The sequence below is a fragment of the Gossypium raimondii genome, chromosome 3 (genome assembly GCF_025698545.1).
Source record: "Gossypium raimondii isolate GPD5lz chromosome 3, ASM2569854v1, whole genome shotgun sequence".
In the NCBI taxonomy this organism is placed as follows: Eukaryota; Viridiplantae; Streptophyta; class Magnoliopsida; order Malvales; family Malvaceae; genus Gossypium; species Gossypium raimondii.
The window spans coordinates 35,893,138-35,914,189 of record NC_068567.1 but is presented as its reverse complement, the minus strand read 5'-3'; the positions used below and the strand labels follow the sequence as shown (position 1 = coordinate 35,914,189).

The 21,052-nt window shown below is 33.6% G+C and overlaps 1 non-coding gene across 1 annotated transcript; it reads left to right on the top strand.

The window, feature by feature from the left end:
* The first annotated feature begins 5,979 nt into the window (after positions 1-5,979).
* Positions 5,980-6,086, top strand: LOC128040161 (small nucleolar RNA R71). The gene has a single exon (XR_008194820.1). It is a non-coding gene; the product is annotated as a small nucleolar RNA R71 (small nucleolar RNA).
* Positions 6,087-21,052: the final 14,966 nt, after the last annotated feature.

Genomic DNA, 21,052 nt, shown 5'->3' with positions numbered 1-21,052 from the left:
CGAAATGGTGGAACTATATGAGATAGGTAAAAAACTGTAGTGAACGAAATAAAACCATACCTTTGCTACTGGTTTTAAGTATTCTCTTCGACAAGAATGACTCCCATACTTTTTTATAATCCATTGGGATCCCAGATTTTTCACAACATCAAGCACTTGTTGAAGAAAATCCCAATTGATATTGTTCATCATAGGATAGTACTTATCTTCTTCAGCATCAGGTAAATTAAATAAATCATTGATGAAGTTAGAAGTAAGAGGTACCTTTTTCTTTTGAACAATGACTTCAGTAGCATCTTGCATAGTCAAACTAGCATAGAATTCTCAAACTAGTTCATCATCGGGAAGTGAACGAGCATCACAAAATCGTTCCAACTTGAGAGCATTTATTTTCTTTCTAATTGGTATAGGAACAACCATCAAATCATTACTCTTCAAGTCAAAACCTTTTTCCGGCATCATAGGTTGATGCTTGATGATTGAATCAAATCTCTCTTTCACTTTTTCTTCGATCAAAATCGGGTTTTCAGGAGTAGTCTTTGAAGATCTGGTTCTTTTGTGAGACATGTTATCTTTTCCCAAAAATTTGGCAAAGTGAGTAGAACTTGCTATGGCAAAAGAGAATTTCAGCAAAAAGGGAAGAGAACTAGGGTTTCTTTCGAGATTTAAGGTTGACGGCACAAAAGGGAGATTTAGGGATTTTTAGGGTGTAAGCAAATTGATTTGAGGGATATGAAAATTAGTAGAATGGAGAGGGGTTTATATAGGGAAAAATTAGGGCAACATGTAGCAAAAATTTAGCTACATTAGGGTTACCTGGGTGGCAAGCAATGGGTGTGACGGCTAGGCATGGATTTTTCCCTCCTTTTTGTTGCCTTGGGCCTCAAACTCAGACTGTATCTTACTAAAAAACTGATTAGTAATTTGGCCAAATTTGACCCCCTTTATTAACATAAAAATTTAAAATTTAAACAGAACAAATGAAATTTAAAAATTTTAAGTTTTAATTAAAAAAATTCTTCTTAACAAATTACATTAAATTAATTCCCAAGAAAGGTTGGAAGGGTCACAGCGGTCCTGCTTAAGTTCCAATCTTCTTATATAGAATTAATTAAATGTAATAAGTTAAAAAAAATAAGTTCTAATTATTTATTTATTTACAAAATGAGTTCATGAAAAATTAAGGGTCTGCTAATTTGAGCGAGGATTCAATTCGCTCAACTTCACCATCTCAGTAGTGTTTGAGACGTTGACCATTAAATTTAAACGTACCTCCATAATTGTCGTATAATTCAATAGCTCCATAAGGATAAACTCAGTAGATTGTATAAGGACCTTTCTATCGGGATTTAAGCTCCCAAGAAATAACTTCAACCTTGAATTAAACAACAAAACCTTTTGACCTTCTTTAAACTCACTAGGTTGTATATGACTATCATGACATCTCTTTGATATTTTTTTACACATTTTGCCATTCTTATAGGAAAGCAACCTCAGCTATTCCAACTCATCAAGTTGTAACATCCTTCTCTCATCGGCTTGCTTAAGATCAAAGTTCAACTACTTCAAAGCCCAGTGAGCTTTATTCTCCAAATCAAATGGCAAATGACATGTCTTTCCAAAGACTAACCGATAAGGAGTCATTCCTAATGGAGTCTTAAATGTTGTTCGATAGGCCCATAATGCATCATCGAGCCTTCGAGACCAATCTTTTCTGCTAGGGTGTACTACCTATTCAAGGATTACCTTTGATTTTGCGATTCACTCTTTCAACTTGCCCATTAGACTGGGGGTGATAGGCAGTAGCAATCTTGTGCTTCACATCATATTTATCAAGAAACCACTTAAGTCATTTGTTCACAAAGTGAGAACCTTCATCACTAATAATAGCTCTTGGTGTTTCAAATCGTGTAAACACATGTTTATGTAGAAATCGCATGACTACCTTAGCATCATTTGTAGGCTATGATTCAGCTTCAACCCACTTGGATACATAGTCCACAGCAACTAAGATGTATTTGTTCCTATACGAAGAAGGAAATTGGCCTAATCAATCAATGCCTTATACGTCGAACAATTCAATCTCCAAAATGTTTGTCAAGCGCATCTCATTCCTCCTTGATATATTTCCAGTCCTTTGGCATTTATCATAGTTCTTCACATAAGAATAAGTATCTTTAAATAGTGTAGGCCAAAAGAAACCTACTTGCAAAATCTTTGCTGTAGTACGTGAACCACCAAAGTGTCCCCCACTTGGAGATGAATGGAAATGATACAAGATCTCAGCAATCTCACTTTCAACTACACACTTTCGGATTATATTATCTGCACATTGTTTAAACAAAAACGGATCCTCCCATAAATAATACCGATTATCATGAATGAATCTTTTCCTCTATTGGTATGTCATTTCTCGAGGAATTATTCCACATGCAAGATAATTGGAAAAATTAGCAAACCAGGGTATTTCATGAATTTGATTTACCTCAAATAAGTGTTCATCTGGGAAATTCTTGTTGATAGGCACACATGACTGAGTTACCTCATCTTGCTCTAACATCAATAGATGATCAGCTATTTGATTTTCGACACCTTTTCTGTCTTGGATCTCAAGGTCAAATTCTTGGAGTAAAAGTATCCAACGAATTAGCCTTAGTTTTGCATCTTTCTTCGTGAGCAAGTATTTAATGGACGTATGGTTAGTAAATACTGTAACTTTGGTACCTATAAGATATGAGCGGAATTTGTTAAAAGCAAAAACTATAGCAAAGAGTTCTTTTTTAGTTACCGTATAATTGCATTGGGCTCCCGTCAAAATTCTACTTGTATAGTAAAAATGGTAAAACACTTTATTTCTTCTCTGACCCATCACAGCTCCAACGGCATAGTCACTTGCATCGTACATCAACTCAAAAGGTGAATTCCAATCAGGTGTAATGATTATTGGGGCTGAGATTAATCGCTTCTTTAGCTCTTCAAAAGCTTCCAAACATGCTTTGTTAAAATCAAACAATGTATCTTTCTCTATCAACAAACACAACGGTTTAGAAATTTTTGAGAAATCTTTGATAAACCTTCGATAAACATCGGCATGACCTAAGAAACTTCTGACTCCTTTCACATTCATTAGGGTCGATAATCTTTCAATTACGTCTATATTTGCTTTATCGACTTCAATTCCTTTCTTTCAGATCTTATGACCTAAGACAATCCCTTCCTTGACCATAAAATGGTATTTTTCCCAATTAAGGACAAGATTCGTCTCTTCGCATCTCTTCAGTACCTTAGCCAAATTACTCAAATAGATATCATAAGTGTTACAAAAAACAGAAAAATCATCCATGAAAACTCAACAAAATTTTCAACCATACCAGTAAATATTGCCATCATGCATCATTGAAAAGTTACAGGTGCATTGCATAAACCAAAAGGCATTCACCTAAAACTAAACGTACCGTATGGACAAGTAAAGGTTGTTTTATGTTGATCCTCTAGGGCTACAACTATTTAGTTATATCTCGAATAGCTATCTAGAAAACAATAAAATTCATTACCTACTAGTCGATCTAACACCTTATCCATAAAAGGCAACGGAAAATGGTCCTTCCAAGTGGGTTTGTTAAACTTTCTGTAATCAATACAGATTCTCCAACCGGTAATAGTTCTCGTCGGAATTAACTCGTTACGCTTATTTTCAACAATCGTGATTCCACCTTTCTTCGGCACACACTACACCGAACTTACCCACGAACTATCTGAAATAGGATAGATGATTCTTGCATCTAACCATTTGATCACTTTCTTTCTCACAACTTCTTTCATAATAGGATTGAGCCTCATTTTCTCATCAATTCGAGCTTTTTCGCCTTCTTCTAAAATGATTTTATACATGCAAAAAGAAGGGTTTATACCTCGAATATTAGCTATGGTCAAACCAATTGCTTTCTTAAATTTCTTTAGAACAGCAATTAGTTGCTCATCTTGATCTTTCGTTAGTTCCGCTGAAATAATCACAGGCAAAGTAGAATCATCACCTAAATAAACGTAATTTCAAATAGGAAGGATGTACATTTAGTTCAAGTTTAGGTGGTTCTTCAATTGACAACTTGGGTTGCACAAATTCTCTGACTTCAAACACCAACAGTTCAAACCATGTAGATTGAATACAATTTCTCAGATTGGCTTCCATCAAAGCCATGTTTACTTCACCTTTTTCATCCTCCAAAGGGTCAAGATCTAAGGTTTTATCCAATGGATATTCTTCAAAATTGTTTTCCATAGAAACCAAGGTTTCTATCTCTTCCATAACTGAACACTCCTCTTCCAGGTCGGGAAATTTCATCGCTTTAAGAATGTTAAAGGTTACCTGATCATTTTGAACTCGCATGGTGAGTTCTCCTTTCTGTACATCAATTAACGTTCTTTCCGTGGTTAAGAAAGGTCTCCCAAGGATGATCAACACTGTCTGCTTCAAAATCTAAGACAATGAAATCAGTAGGAAAAATAAAATTATCGACTCTTACCAAAACATCCTCAATCTTTCCTTCGGGATATGCTAAAGATCGATCCGCTAGCTGAAGCGTCACAGCTGTAGGTCTTACTTCACCTAACCCTAACATCTTCAAAATAGACTTAGACATCAAGTTGATACTCGTTCCTAAGTCACACAAAGCTTTACCACAGTAAGATTCACCAATGTTATAGGGTATAGTAAAGCTTCCTGGGTCTTTCAATTTCGGTGGCAATTTGTTCTGCAAGAACGAACTGCACTCCTTTGTCAAGGAAACAGTCTCATACTCACTCAGTTGTTTCTTCTTGGACAGTATATTCTTCATAAACTTCACATAATTCGGTATTTGTTCTAAAGCCTCCACCAACGGAATATTGATGTGTAACTACTTCAGAACATCCAAAAACTTCTTGAATTGCACCTCTTGTTTCTGCTTGTGTTACTACAATCTTTGTGGATAAGAAGGTGATGAAACTTTCGGTTGAACCGGACAATTTTTCTGAGTAGGTAAATTTGCATCCAAAGAAGATGTTAAAATATCTGAATTCACTAAGTCAGGGTTTACCTTGTCAGACTTTTCAGTTTATGATTCCTTTGGTGTAGGAACTTCAATAGCTGGTTGGTTCTTCTCAACAGGCTTATCTTCGACATTAATCAATCGGGGTTCTAGAATTTTACCACTTTGCAATGCCACTGCCTTGATATGTTCTTTACCGAAATTTCTTGGATTCTCAGCATCGCTCGGCAAGGTTCCTTGCGATCTATTATGTAGCTCCGTAGCTAACTAACCCATTTGGTTTTCAAAATTTTTCAGTGTTGCTGCTTGGCTTTGGATCAAAGCGTCATTCTTTTCCATGTACGGTTTCAACAAGTTCTTTAAACTGTTTGATGCCTCAGCTTAAGGTGGTTTTTGAGCTTGCTGATGATACCCTTGAGATTGGTTGGGTCTTTGCTGTAATAAGTTGTTGTTCGGTCTATTTCCTTGGCTGCTCCAAGAAAAGTTAGGATGATTACGCCATGAAGGATTGTAGAAGTTGGACCGGGGTACTTGTCCACTCCTATTTTGATATTAGTTCCCCACATAGTACACTGACTCGGGATTTGATGGGCAATTTTCAAAACAATGACCTTTCCCAAAGTACACACAGGAAACTATTTCAAACAGACTTGGTGGCTGAGCTGCAAAATTATTAGTACTATTAGTGGTTAACTATTTTAACATAAAGGAAATAGACGATACATGAGCTGATAACAAAGTGGAGTCAACTTCATGAACTCCGACTAAGCGTCTTCTTGAAGTTGTTCGATTTGTTGGTCATTGATAGTTGTTTCTTGCGATCTTCTCGATGATCTCATAAGCCTCATTATAAGACTTGGACAAAATTGCACCATTCACGGAAGCATCTACCATCAATCTTGTATGTGCACTAAGACCATTATAGAATATCTCCAACTGGATACAATGAAGAATCTCATGATAAGGACACTTACGAAGTAACTCTTTGAATCTCTCCCAAGCCTTATACAAAGACTCGTCATCCAATTGTTGGAAAGTTTTGATCTCGTTCCTCAACTTAGCGTTTTTGTTAGGTGGGAAATACTTAACCAAAAATCTCTCTACTAATTCTTGCCATGTAGATATGGAACTTGGTGGCAATGAATTGAGCCATGCTGGTGCTTGATCTCGCAACGAGTACGGAAACAACTTCAACCTCAGTGCGTATTCAGTCACACCGGCTATCTTGAATGAATCACTCACCTCCATAAACAATCGAATGTGGAGATGTGGATCTTCCGTGGGCGTACCACTAAATTGGCCCATCGTTTGTAGCATTTGAAACATCATTGGTTTCAACTCAAACTAGGTTGTCTTAATATCTGGCCTTCTAATTCCTGGGTTTAACTCACTGAAAAGTGGCACAGTATATTGTCTGATGCATCGATCCCTATCATCGCCAATAAGGATAGGATTTCGTACATGATCGGCTTCATTACCTTGACCTTGATTCTGATTTCCAAGGTTCATCTAGACTTGTCTTTGAGCTGTTCGTTCACGTCTTCTTTGTCTGAAAGTTCGCTCAATTTCAGGTCTACAGGGAGTAAATCGACAATTCGATCTATGCTCATAAACACCTGAAAAGAAAATTACAAAAAAATAAAAAAAATAAGTTAGTAATGTTAGAAATAAATCAAATTGAAAATAAATAATTTCACAAAAAAAATGACTGTGGCAACAGTTGACAATCCTCGACAACGGCGCCAAAAACTTGTAACGCTTAGGTTTGTGCAAGTGTACATAGTCGTTATCAAGTGATAAGTAAGTATCAAGTTTTCGTCTCCACAGGGATTTTATTTGTGCTAAGTCACTTAATTTGTAAAATTATATTAATAATTTGGTAAATAAAAACACAATATAGTTGAGAAGTGGTAATTAAAATATATTAAACTAAATGCAATGATCCCTAATGCCAATTATCCTAAGTATGCAAACTATATGATTGAAATAGATTTTAGTAAAATTAAACACAATTTGCAATAATTATAACAGAAATAAACTAGGAAAATTACTTTAATTAAACTCAATTTATTATCAACATGCTTAGTAACATTCGGAAAAACATTTCATGGCAACTTAATCTTTCCTGAGTTTAGAAACCACATTAGGTCCTTTCAGAATCCTTTACTTAGTAAATACGCATTTAACTGATCCTTATTTACTAAAGGTTTCTTAGCATTCGTGTGAGGTAACAAGGACATGTTAGGTTTGGAACAATTTAATCACACAAATCTAAAAATTATGCAGATAACAGAGCTTGCTTAGAGTTGTTATGCAACCTACAATTTAATTGTGTTAGGATCTAAATTGAGCATGCACATTTCAATTATGCGTCCATTAGTCGTCGTCTGGTTAGGATTGCTCAGCTAATTTAGGTGCATTTCAATCACATATGAACAGAATACAGACTTGATTTTAATTGAAAACATGATCGATTGAAGCACAAACATTATAAGAATGAATCAAATAAATATTATTTAATTAAAGCAATCATCCTAGCTTAAATAAAATTAAGCTAACATTGTTGTAAACAAGAACAAAGAACAGAGTGGCTGTCACCCAAGACTCTGACTAACGAGACTCCTTCGTTCCTTTGCTTTGCTCCTTTGCTGATGGTTCTCCAAGGTGGCCGACCAAGGGTTCTTTAAGAGGCTTAATTGCTAGAATCTCTATGGAGAGATGATGCTAGGCGTGGGAATGGAAAAGGCTAAGAGAAAAAGAAAGAATGATGCTTGATGGATGATGAATGAAGGAATGAGAGGGTCTTATTTATAGGTGAAGAGAGAGAGATAGTTCGCTAAATATAGGAGTTTCCAGTTGAGCTGATTTTTCCTTGATTTTTGGTCAATTTGAGTGCCACAACAACTTAAGACTAAGACTCAGTCAAGTGCAAATCTCTAGGTAAATCTCTAATTTTTTCAACTCTTAAAGGACCTTGTGCAATTAAACCAAAAAGTGGTTTATGGACAGCCATGTATAGCCGAACGTTGGGTTGAATTGGCCTCCAATTTGGACGGTTTTGTAATCAAGCAAAGCTATCAGACCTATCCAAAATAAATCAACAAGTTAGAGGACCAAAGAATTAAATTTATCCAATTTAATTAATTAATTAAAACCTAAATTATTAATGAAATATTTTTAAATGAATTATTAAATATAATTTTATATTTTATTATTTAATTTAATCATGCATAGCCCACTTTATGTCTTAAAAATATAATATATTCAAATTAATATAAAATAAGTCATTTATCGCATAAAAACTATATAATAAAACATAAAATCACATTTTAATAATTTCTATGTCCTAATTTCATATTTTTACATATTTCATTAATTTATTAAATAATTAATTAGTTTTAACAACGGATTTAAGTAAGAAGGTGATAAATTACATAGGAAAAATCCTATATATTTTTTCGTTTACAATGATCAGTAGATCCATAATGGAAACAAGCTCCCGACCTTACTCGACCCTTGCCAAAATGACTTTTGTTGCAATCATCACAAACAGGAACGTTTCTCTCAACATTTCTTACACTTCCAACACTGGCCGTTGGAGAATTAACAGACTTAAAATTGCTTTACCTCGGTTTATCTCGCAAGTGAACTCCGAAGGGGCATCTGATTTACTTGTCTCATTTCTAATTTTTTTTATAGAGATGTTTGAGCAGGCTTGAACGACCCTCTTTTGTTAAAATCTTGAAATTTTGAATTTGACTGTTGTTTACTTTTGCAAAATTTCTTCAATTTTCTGAGCTTGTTCTAAAAGTTCTACAAATTCCCATAACTTTAATGCTGCGACAGACATACGGATATTATCATTCAACCCGTCCTTAAATCTAATTCACATTTCTTCCACATTTTTCACTATATTATGGGCATACTTACTTCACTGCACAAACTCCCATTCATACTTAGCTATAGTCCATTATCGTATTTTAACTTAAGAAATTATTTCTTTTTCTTGTCAATAAACAGCCGACTAACATACTTCTTTTTGAATTCAGTTTGAAAGAAATTCCAATTAATATGATCATTTGATCTCATCGTGCTCAAAGTGTCCCACCATAAGTACGCATCATCTTCTAGTGACGACACAGCATATCTCAAACAATCTTTAGGAGTGTACATCAATTACGCGAAGACTCTCTTTGTATTCCGTAACTAGTACTCGGCTTTTGCAGGATCATCATCCACCTTGCCTCTAAATTCTTCTGCTCTACATTTCCATATTTTATCTATGGATACTTGAGTAACTGTCATAGGTATAGGATTTTGAGGACCCAATGGTTTCGAATGAGGCACAATAGGGGGTGGAGGTGGCAAAGTTGCAAGATTTTCTTGCTTGAATTCATTGAACCACTAGTTCATCATTCCGAGAAAAACATTTTTCATTTCATCATGAAAGGATTGTGGAATCGACGCACTATTACTTGCTTTAGGGTTCAAAGCATGAATATTACTTTCAACTTCATTAACTACAGCCTGGTTTGACTCGGCTGACATCTTGAATCTATAAGAAAATATAATATTAGAGCAGATCAAAAGCATTACACTATCATAGGGTATATGTGGCATGTATATACTAAATTCTACTTCGTTACGTTTGTCCTAGAATCGACTAAATCGTGGCTTTGATACCACTAAATGTAACATCCCTAACCCGTCTCTATCACCAGATTAGGGTTACAGAGCATTACCGTACAATCAAAAATATTAAAACATCATAACATTTAATAACTTAAATATATCATAAATCACTCAATTATATACATTTTGTCCCCAAATCAAGCCTTTGATGCCCTAGCTTGGAAGTAAATAAAAAGTAATTTGAAACAAAATGGAAAGTCCAAGAAAAAGTTACAGAAATTGGAAAACAGAGGTCACACGTCTGTATGGCCAGGCCATGTGACATAGTCTTAGGCTGTGTAACATTCGAACAAGGGACACACAACTGTGTCTCAGCCTGTGTCCTCACCAATGTAACTCACTAAGTAGGGTCACACGACCATGTCACACACTCGTGTGCCAAGCCATGTAACTCTCTAAGTTGCTCCACACACCCGTGTGTCAGGCCGTGTATGCTAGACTATGTAACTCATTGACTTGAACCCTAAGAAATTCTCAGATAACACACGATCGTGTCATCAAGCCGTGTGCCTCACATGGCCGTGTGACAGCCCGTGTCTCAGCCCGTGTGAACCCAAAATTTACCTAAAATCAAGCCACTTCAAAAACAAAAACAAAAACAAAACCATGTATAAACATTCAATCCAATTACACACTTTCAAGAGACCTGAACACCATTCAAACTTGCATAAATACACCATTTCAAGCATCTCAAATTACATAACTAATATGCCATTAAAAGTCACCACAAATATACCAAAACATAACATGTCAAAACAATCAACATTACCTTATTTCAAGCATTACAACCTAGTTCAATTACTTACCAAAACATACCACAAATGGACCATTATCAAACATCGTATACATTTCAACCACATATTCATCTATATATACATGCCACTACCCTAGGAGATACAAAAACTACCAACGTAGATGGATAGTGTGAGTCAGTTGAATGATCCTTCAAAAATGTTAGGAACGATTATCTACAAAACAATCCACAAGAACTGGTAAGCTTACATAACTTAGTAAGGACATAGTATAACATTTAATCTAAATACAGTTAGACACAGTTCACATACTATTTGATTCAGGGTTACTAGAGTATAATTAGGGGCATGTAAGTGCATTCAGGAGTACTAAAGTACAAACAAGGGCACGTATGTGCAATCAGAGGTACCGAATTACAAAAAAGGCACGTATGTGCAATCATTAATAATTGTATATAAACATATTAATTAAATAAAATAATATAAGATTACAAGTAAAAATTTATTTACGTATTGAAATACCATGGACTTACCTACTATTAAATTTCGATCAACACGCAAAGACTATTCCGTTATTTTCCCTTTTCCTCGGCTATTGTCTCTTAGATTCAAATCTTGATCTATATAACAATTAAACACATTATATTAATCTCATACACATTTCACATTCCATTCAATGTATATGAACCTTAAATTTTCATTAATTACACATTTTCCCTAAACTTTTACAACTTTTGCAATTTAGTCCTCTAACCCAAAAATCATCAAGTTGTCCATTTTCTAAGAATAAATTTATAGCCAAATATTCCAGGCCCTTTAAAAGTCCCTATTATACATCAAATTCACCATCACATCTTTAAATTTTGGCATTTTAACAATTTAATCCTTAAATCAAAATCTAACAAAAATCCCTTCACAAAACAAACAAACAAACATTACAATCAAATATTCAAATACACAATTATCATCACAAACAACCAAGATTCATCAATGGTAACTTCCAAAATTTTTAACAGATTCAAAAACGAAGGTACGGGCTAGATGGACCTACTTGTAACGATCTCAAAAACATAAAAATTACAAGAAAACGGGTCAATTTCCATACCATGCAAGGAAAAGAGATGATCAAAGCTCTCCTAGTTCTTCAATGGTGTTTTTCGGTAAGAAGATCAAGAAATGAAGAAGAAATCTCACTTTTCAATTTGTTTTTACTTAGTTTTACTTTATTTACAATTTTTCCATTAATTAAACATTATTTTTATCATTTTCATTCTTAACGCGGTTCAAACTTAATGACTAGGGGCTAATTGCTACATAAGTCCTTCCTCATTTAATAATTAAAGTATTTAATCACTTAAATGCAATAATTACAAATTTTTGCACCTTTTACAATTTAGTCTTTTTTTAAATTAGCTATCTAAACGATAAAATTTCTTTACAAAAAATTAATACGACCCTAATGGCCTCATAAATACTCTATAAATAACATTTACAAGACGACATGATGGAAATTTGTGGTCTCAAAACCATTATTTTGTCACCACTGAAAAACGGGATGTTACATAAATGATAACATATTGTCAACATTACATGATAAATGGAAAGTAATGTGGTCATGTGTCACTGATCTTATAGATAAATTATTTAATTACTGTTGTTAGTAATTGACTTTTCATGAAAGAAGATATAACGGCTACCATGAGATAAAATTGAGTCATATTGGGAGAATAAATTTAGCCCAAAGAGATTAACGATATCTTATAAGGGTAACACACTTATGAAAAAGCCATTGGACAAGCAGTTAATGAGTAGCTTTTGTTATGGTATGTTAGAGTATGCCCAAAGATCAATCATGAGATGATTGTAATAACATACTTGATTTATCATGTTTATTAATATAAGGCGTTACCATTATTATTTCAGTTTCTTTTCTGTGTGTATAAATAAACTATTTTATAATAATGTCCTGAGAGTAATATGATTATTCTTAAAAGGTCCTTAGTCAAGTATTATTGTTGGATAGAACAATAATACATTAAGACTAACATGTAGCTGATTGATGATAAAGAGTTGTCATTGATATGGAATGTCAAAATCGATGCATGAATATGTGTGTTAGAGAACAACATATTGGACTGACCCGTTATGAGTATGTTTCTTGGTTTATTATGTAATTGTCACAACATTACTTATAGTGATTAATATGTATATGATCCTCAGACTTGAGATCATCATAATCCCAACATCGTGAGTTGTATATTTTGATACGATCAAACGCATAACCAGAATCGGTTGTTCTATAAAGGTTGATGTTGGATATACCACGATCTATGTAGAGGGATATGGTTGATCGATATAGGATAAGTCCCTCCTACATAATGTGAGTAATATCTTAGGCCACTTGATTGAGTGAGACTAGAAATGCATGGCCATGCTTAAATAAGCTGATATGAGATGTCATACTTATTTGTATATCATAGTCTACTTAAGATATCAAGGAACATGGAATGGACTATGCAAGTGTGACTATTCCATGACTTGTGTCCAATCCAGAGATAAAAGACTTAAGGATTATTGCATGAAAGGTTAATCATAAAAAGGTTATTTCGAATCATGATTTCTTGTGACTTAGGTAGAAATGATGCATTGCTAGGTGCCACTCATTATTTGTAACATTGGAATCGTTCTAGTAGTACTGCTAACGTTACAAGAACCTACAGGGTCACACCCTATAGTTGAAATGAACGAAATAAAACATAGTTGGTATTGTGTTTGGTTGTCGCTTGAATTAAATTAATTATAGAATTAATTTAATTGGATAATCAAATATTGAACACATTATGTACAAGGTTGTTGTACGCATAATGAGAACATGAATTTGGTTAGTATATAAATTCACATAAATATATAGTTTACCAAAATCATTATTATAATTAATGTAATTATAATTTTCAATTTAAAAACATTTTTATATTTATTTAATTTCTAGAAACCCTAAAAATAGATATAAAAATCCCATTTTTTCTTTGCTTGGGGTCTAGCAACCGTCAAAGCAAAGTCTTTTCAAAAATAGTTTTCGGGATTCCTTCCGTTCATTGTCAACTAGGTGGATTACGTAGAGGCCAGAGTCACGGTAGATTGCGGCTTGGTTCGATAGTAGATCAGATTCCTCGTAGTTGAGGCATTGCTGTCTACTCAGAATAAAGATTCGGTAATTTCGAAACCTTTATTTCACCCCGATTCATTCCTCACACATGGATCCATGGTTAGGATCGCCGAATGTTTTAATTTTCCACTGCGCCGTAGGGGTGCCGACATTCCAACAGTTCGGTCATGATACTTTAGTGGAATGACTTCATGACTAAATAATGTTATTATTAATAGTTAAAGAGCCGAAACTTAATTACAAATTATTTGATCCCTAATTATAAATGTCTAATCGGTCCCTTCGCTAGCTTGAGATAACCAGAAACAAATTGCATGTAGAACCAATAAATATGGAATGAATGAAAACAATGAAATAAAATAAATAGATTGTTATCACTATCCGTAATGAATGCATTTTCTCGCTAAGTACAAAAGATGACTTAAAATTAATTTAATTTCTTCAAATTATTATTTAATTGAATAATTAAAATTCAAGTAATAATGAAATTAATTAGTCATCGTGGATTTTTAATAAGACAATTAAATATATTTCCTCATAGATTTTAATACAAACAAAGTTGTCGGGACTTTAACAAAATTAGAATTGGGTTAGGAAAATAATTTAATTGAGAAATTAATTTAGTTAATATAAATTAATTAAATTAATTTATTAAATAAATAATATTTTGAAAAATAGAAAATAGTTATTGAGTTCGATAAATTATAAGTGTTGGATAAAGGTCTAAATGACATGCATAATTGTATCCAATACATGAAAGACTCAATTAGACCTTGTTACATGCAAGGGGTGGAAAATACTGATATTAACTACGGCATGCCACTACCCCTATGCCTTCTATTTAGACTAGAAGTTATACTTTCTATTAAAATATTTTTATTTAGTTAGACTTAATTTGAATAGAACAAATGTATCATTTCTCTATAGACACTATATGTTGAACTATGTACACATTATTGAGCTTTGTTATTCTTTTAGAAAACTATGGAATTTTATTTTACAGAATAAATTCAATTTTCTAGGAAAATCGCATTGTTTTTTGTTAGAGAGAAAATTAACTTTTCCACTGAATGTTAATAAAAGTTTTCATTCTGTGTGATTGGTTCATGTTGTTTGAGCTCACACTCAAAGCAATTTGTGGTTTGAGAACAGCGAAGAAGTTCATTCAATAGAAAGCCAAGATTGACTTAACCAACTTGTACAAAGCACATGTATAATTTCGATTAAGGGTTTATTGGTATAAATAACACAATGATTCAATTTTAAGAAGTGATTAATGCAACGGTAACCTCTTTTCAAGAGTGTTGTTAGAGCCAAGCCCTTAGCTCCTAAAAGCTATTGCACTTCCACTCACATAGGTATATCTTATCGAGAGTATTCCGTAAGTATGACAGTCTAGCACATTTATGTTATGGGTCTACTAAGAGTATATTACTCATCCTTCCGCTTACCATTACGAGTACCTAACACTTTTTATAATGGGATGATATATTATATATTATTGTATAGTGCTAGCAGTCACATACTAATGATGTACTTTGTCTTATCGGACTCAAGACTTGACGTTATACCAAGCGTTGATTTCGTTTTTTATCATGGGTGACTCAAATAATATGGCTTGTACATCATCCCTAAATTTTCAAATTTCCAGCCTAGCTATTCTAATTATCTATACCACATGGTGAAACTTTATATTTATTTGTATCTTGAATTTCACAAGACCAACATCTCCACCATGTTCAACTATTCATTCTTCCAAAAAAAAAAAATCTCATCAAGGATATCATTTTACTATTATCAAATTACAGTGAACACTTTATATTTTTTATCATGACAATTTCATATTTATCTACTTTATTTATTTCTTAATATCTAAGAAATTAATTTCACAATCACCACATATATGAAACCATACATCATTTTTTTCACCAAGTAAGTTATTATAAAGAGCCTCCAATCCCTTAGTGAAATAAGACAACATATTTACTATTTTTATAGTTTCTTTCATAGTCAATAGATGACCTTTAATGATTATCATGTATGCATACTCAAGTAACATTATTTTTAAACACAAAAGTTTTCCATATATTATTTTAGAACATAATCATATTAGAAAACCATCAATCATTTAATCATTTGACTATAACATCATGTACTTATACACCATTTATCATAGACATTATTAGTCAATTTGTGACTATTATTAAAACTATGTCCACCACCTAAATGGGTCAAAGAACATTAATATTTCTATTTCATTACTCATGAGATAATGTATTCATGGCTTCTAAAATGAATTTTGAAATTTCACTATATCTCAAAATTATAGAACCATGAGATTATATATCATATCTAAGACATAAATATTTAAAAAAACATGTGTTGTAAACTTGTACAATATGATCTCGATTTTTAAATATATGATTATGGCGCTTAAATTTCCATTAGATGATTTCATACCAAAATAGTAATTTTGTGATATTAGCTAAGGTTTTCACTATTCTATCTTGATTAGAAAAATTAACCATGCTAAGGGAGAATCCTCACTATCTTTTGCATATTGCATATGACTTATTTCATTTCTAGTAAAACCACTTCTAGTCCAACATTTATAACATAAACTAAAAAATATGCAATCATATATAAAAACTCATATAGCTTTTTATTAGTTTTTTAAAACCAACCAAGATTATTCATATTATATGATTAGTTACAAACTTTCATTCTTAGCAATGAATACACTTAAAATAATGTATCATTAATAACACTCAATTGCTAGTTACTAATATAATGATTTGAAAACAAATAATTTCATATTTGAAGTTAAATATATACCATGAAAAGAAAGAATATTTTTATACTAAAAAATTTCACGCACAAGTTGGATGGAATGGATTAAATTTCAATTCTCCAAATTTATTATCTACTTATAATGCACTCTTTAAAACGACTTTACTTATCAAGTTACACTTTTTGCTTTCAAGAAATCATTTTAACTCAACCTTTTGAAACTAATGTTGGATTCAATAACACGACTTTTTGGTTTGGGAAGGCTCTCTCGAATGCTCAATGCTTCTATTAGATAGAAGTTTGTTCAACCAATGTTTAAACAATGTCATTACCACTCAAAATAAAAGTATTGTTTCGATCCATTAATAGATCATTTCCCAACCATATATTTTCATTCCATTCATTTTCTTCCTTTCTTACATGATATATATTATATATTATATAATTTTATACCAATAATAATTTTGCATGTTAAAATATCATGCATATAATAACTAACATTTTATTTCTATTAATAAAATAATCCATGAGACAATCATACTTTTTTCATAATATAATTAATATGAATATAACTTAATTGTTGAAATCTAATTCATGCAACACTTGTAAAACAATAAACTTGACATACATTTTCTCGCAATAAAGATTACTTCTAAATCAAGATTTGATAATATCATTGACATCGATTCAACCGCATTTGTCAATAGCCATCCTCATACTACCGCAAAATTAGAATCTTAAAATTGTTGGAATATGAGGATAAAATAAACTTATGAGAAATTAACGAAGACTTCAAGGTGTGTAACCATGTCACTTTTTTTAAGGATCTATTTACCCTCAACTTATATTTTGGTGTGCAAAAGAGTTATCGACAAATGAACCTTGAGTATACAATAAAACCCAATAACCATGTGTATTTTGCATTGACAAAAAATAGTCAACTGAGTATCAAATTTTACAAAAAAAAAAATTGAAGTAACTCTTTATAAATTAATCTTTAAACATTAGGATGAAGGAGAACAAAGAAAATCTTTTAGAGTGTTTTTGGTGTACATTCAAATGAATCAACTCCTATTTATAGAAGTTCTCGAGACAAGAGACATACTATTTAATAAATGTTTATTTGGATAGTCTCATTTATTAAGAATAAACACAATTATTCATAACATATTTGTTGACACCATTTTTTGGATGAAAACGGGGTCGGGATTTTGAAAATGAAAACTAAAAACGGGAGTCGCCACCAATCTTTTATGGTAGGTGTGATCAGATCACCTTGCAATTTGAACGTTTTAATAAATAGTTTGATTTATTAAAACATTTTTTTTGGTCTAAAAAAAAAGGGTTCGGGAGTCGGTTACGCACGAGGAAGGATTAGCACCCTCGATGCGCCCAAAATTGGTACCTAGTTAATTAATTAGTGTCTTAGTGTCGAAGATTGAAAACTTTGAAGAATTTTAAGAATATGATCCTTAAAGAAAACTCGAATAATATTGATTGAAAGTTAAGAAGATATTTAGCTATTTGGTCGAACGAGAAATCGAAACCCAGCACGTTAGGGTACATTCTCTCGAATTTCCAAACGCAAAACATTACCTCGTTTTGAAAGTTCAAAAAGGATATTTGGCTATTTGGTCGAACGAGGAATCGAAACCCAGCACGTTAGGGCACACTTCCTCGATTTTCCAAACGCGAAATATTGCCTTATTTTAAAAGTTTAAAAAGGATATTTGGCTATTTGGCCAAACGAGTAATCGAAACCCAGCACGTTAGGGCACGTTTTCTCGAATTTCCAAACGCAAAATATTGCCTTATTTAGAAAAAATTTCTTTTGATGTATGGTAAAATATGTCTAAAATATAATGTATATATGTATATTTAAAATAACAAAAAGTGAGAATGTATGTGTTGTAAAATGTATGCATGTATATACATGTATTATAAAATGTATGTATAGAAGTGTGTACATATATGTACATACGAGGCATAAAAAATAATATATAAGCATGAATGTATATATAAAAACAAATTAAAATGTACGTGTGTATATATGACAAAATGTAAGCATGTAGATATACAACAAAATATTGAAACTAAAAATAGCACGAATAAGTAGTTCATGACAATAATGATATAATAGTGATTAAAATAATTAATTTAATAATAGAATAATTCTAATAAGACATATGGAATTAAATAGATAAACAATTTAAGAATAATAATAACAATAATAAAATAACAGAACCAGAACCAAACTGAAATTAAAGCAAAATTAAATGACAGATTTTAAAATAAAATAAAAATTATAGCAACGGACTAAGGTGAAACGCGCGTCAAGCAGAAGGGATTTATCGCGCAATATCCCCATTCCTTATACGCATCATTTTGTACAGGACCAGATTGAGACAAGCGTAAAATATGGGGTCAAATTAAAAGAAAAAAAGAAACAGAAAAGAACCAAATTGCAGTAGTTCGCGAAAAAGGCAGGACCAAGGGCGCAAATATCCCATTTTACAGAAACGCGCGGATCCCCCTAGAGCGGGTCGGGTCGCGCGCGGATCTTAAAGGCTAAAACGGTGCCGTTTCATTTTTATTATTTAAACTAAAATTTTTTTTTGCTCCCATTTCAGCCCCATTTCTAAAAAAAAAGAATCAAACTCTCCCCTTTTCTCTCCCCCTTCTCTCTAGGCCTTCAAACCCGGCCTATGCCGCCATGAAGTCAGACTGGTTCGCCACTCACCGCCAGAGTTCACGTGCCGGAAGGCCCAAAATCATTTTTTTAGAGGGGGTTCCCCTTTCTTTTCCCTTTTAAAAAAAACGCAAATAAACCCTATTCGGGTGTTTTTGGGACCTAAACAAAAGGCGACCCTTTGGCCTCACCGTCTTTCCGGTCGCGGTCCGAACGAAGCTCTAAAGGCTTCCGTGACCTTGACGAACGGAGAAGATCTCCGACGATGGTTCATGGTCAAACCTCAGGTACATTTCAAAACCCCTTTTCATTTTATTCCTATAATAGTACGCACAAAAATAAAATAAAATAATATTAAAAAAAGAAGCAGAAGTTCGAAATAAAAATATCAACCTTGGATTTTTCTTGATCGATTTTTGTTCTCTCTTGTATTTCTCTTTTGTTGTTGTTGTTGTAAAGATTACATTTTTCCAGGCTTTATAGCCGATTACAAAGATTTGTTTTTTTTTTCTGCGTTCTGTCCTCTATTTTCTTTGTTTTACAGGGTTAGGCAAGGTCAACGGAGGTGACCTTGCCATTTTGGTGCAAAGGGGAGGCAGACCTTGGGACGAGGCACCTCGAGTGGCCCGAAAGGGGGAACGGCGCGAGAGGGGAGGGAAATCTAGGGTTCCCTGGTGCTAGCTTAGTTTTTGGGCCCCAATGGGCTATTTAGGGTTTTAAAAATTTGGGCCGTTTCGGGCCCGTTGTACATAAGTTGTTTTATTTTGGGCTCAGGCATAAATTGGGTCCTACAGCTGCCCCTCTTTGTTCGTTGTCGTGTAACGAGAACAGAGCAAAGACTTCAAAAGGACCAATTTTGCCCGGTCACGCCGAGTATTGACCTCTTCTGGTGCTTCTATTCTTCGAATAACTTTATTCTAGTCCACTGTGCTTGTTGCTTCAATCTCCTTCGCAAAAACTTCAGGGGGACGAAGTTTGTGGTTTTAATCCGCTCCACTGCACTTTAGGGAGACAGGATTGGTTAAGACTTGATGCGATCTGCTCCACTACTGCTTAGGGAGATAAGATCTACGGTTTTAATCCGCTCCACTGTAACTTCAGGAAGATAGGATTGGTTTCTTCTGTCTACTCCACTACTGCTTAGGGAGATAAGACTTGGTGCTATCTGCTCCACTACTGCTTAGGGAGATAAAATCTACAATCTTCGACCTACTCCACTACTGCTTAGGAAGATAGGACTTGATTTCTTCTGTCTGCTCCACTACTGCTTAGTGAGATAAGACTTGATGCGATCTGCTCCACTACTGCTTAGGGAGATAAAATCTGTAAGCTTCGACCTACTCCACTACTGCTTAAGAAGATAGGACTTGATTTCCTTTGTCTGCTCTGCTACTGCTTAGGGAGATAAGACTTGATGCGATCTGCTCCACTGCTGCTTAAGGAGATAAGATCTACAATCTTCGACCTGCTCCGCTAATGCTTAGCGAGATAGGACTGGTGGCTTAAATCTGCTTCACTACTGCTTAGGAAGATAAGATTCACCGTCTTCGATTTTCTCCACTACTGCTTAGGGAGATAGGATCTACCATCTTTGACCTGCTCCACTACTGCTTAGGGAGATAGGACTGGATAAGATGACTTCAGTTCACCCCACTGCAACTTTAGGGGTATGGATAACTTCATTGATCTATTACCTAGGGAACATGACCTGTAAAGTCCATTTTATGAACCTATCTATGTCTAGTGATTAGGATGTTATGATCGGAATGAATCAAAATCTCCTAACTAAATGTGCATGCATGAATGTAAAATGTCATGAACATGATCTCTTAATGTTTGAGTTGTGATTGTTCTTTATTCATTAAGGCTCTATTACCAACACGTCAGAACACTATATTGTTCGACTGGTAACACTCATATTTTACTTAATCGGATT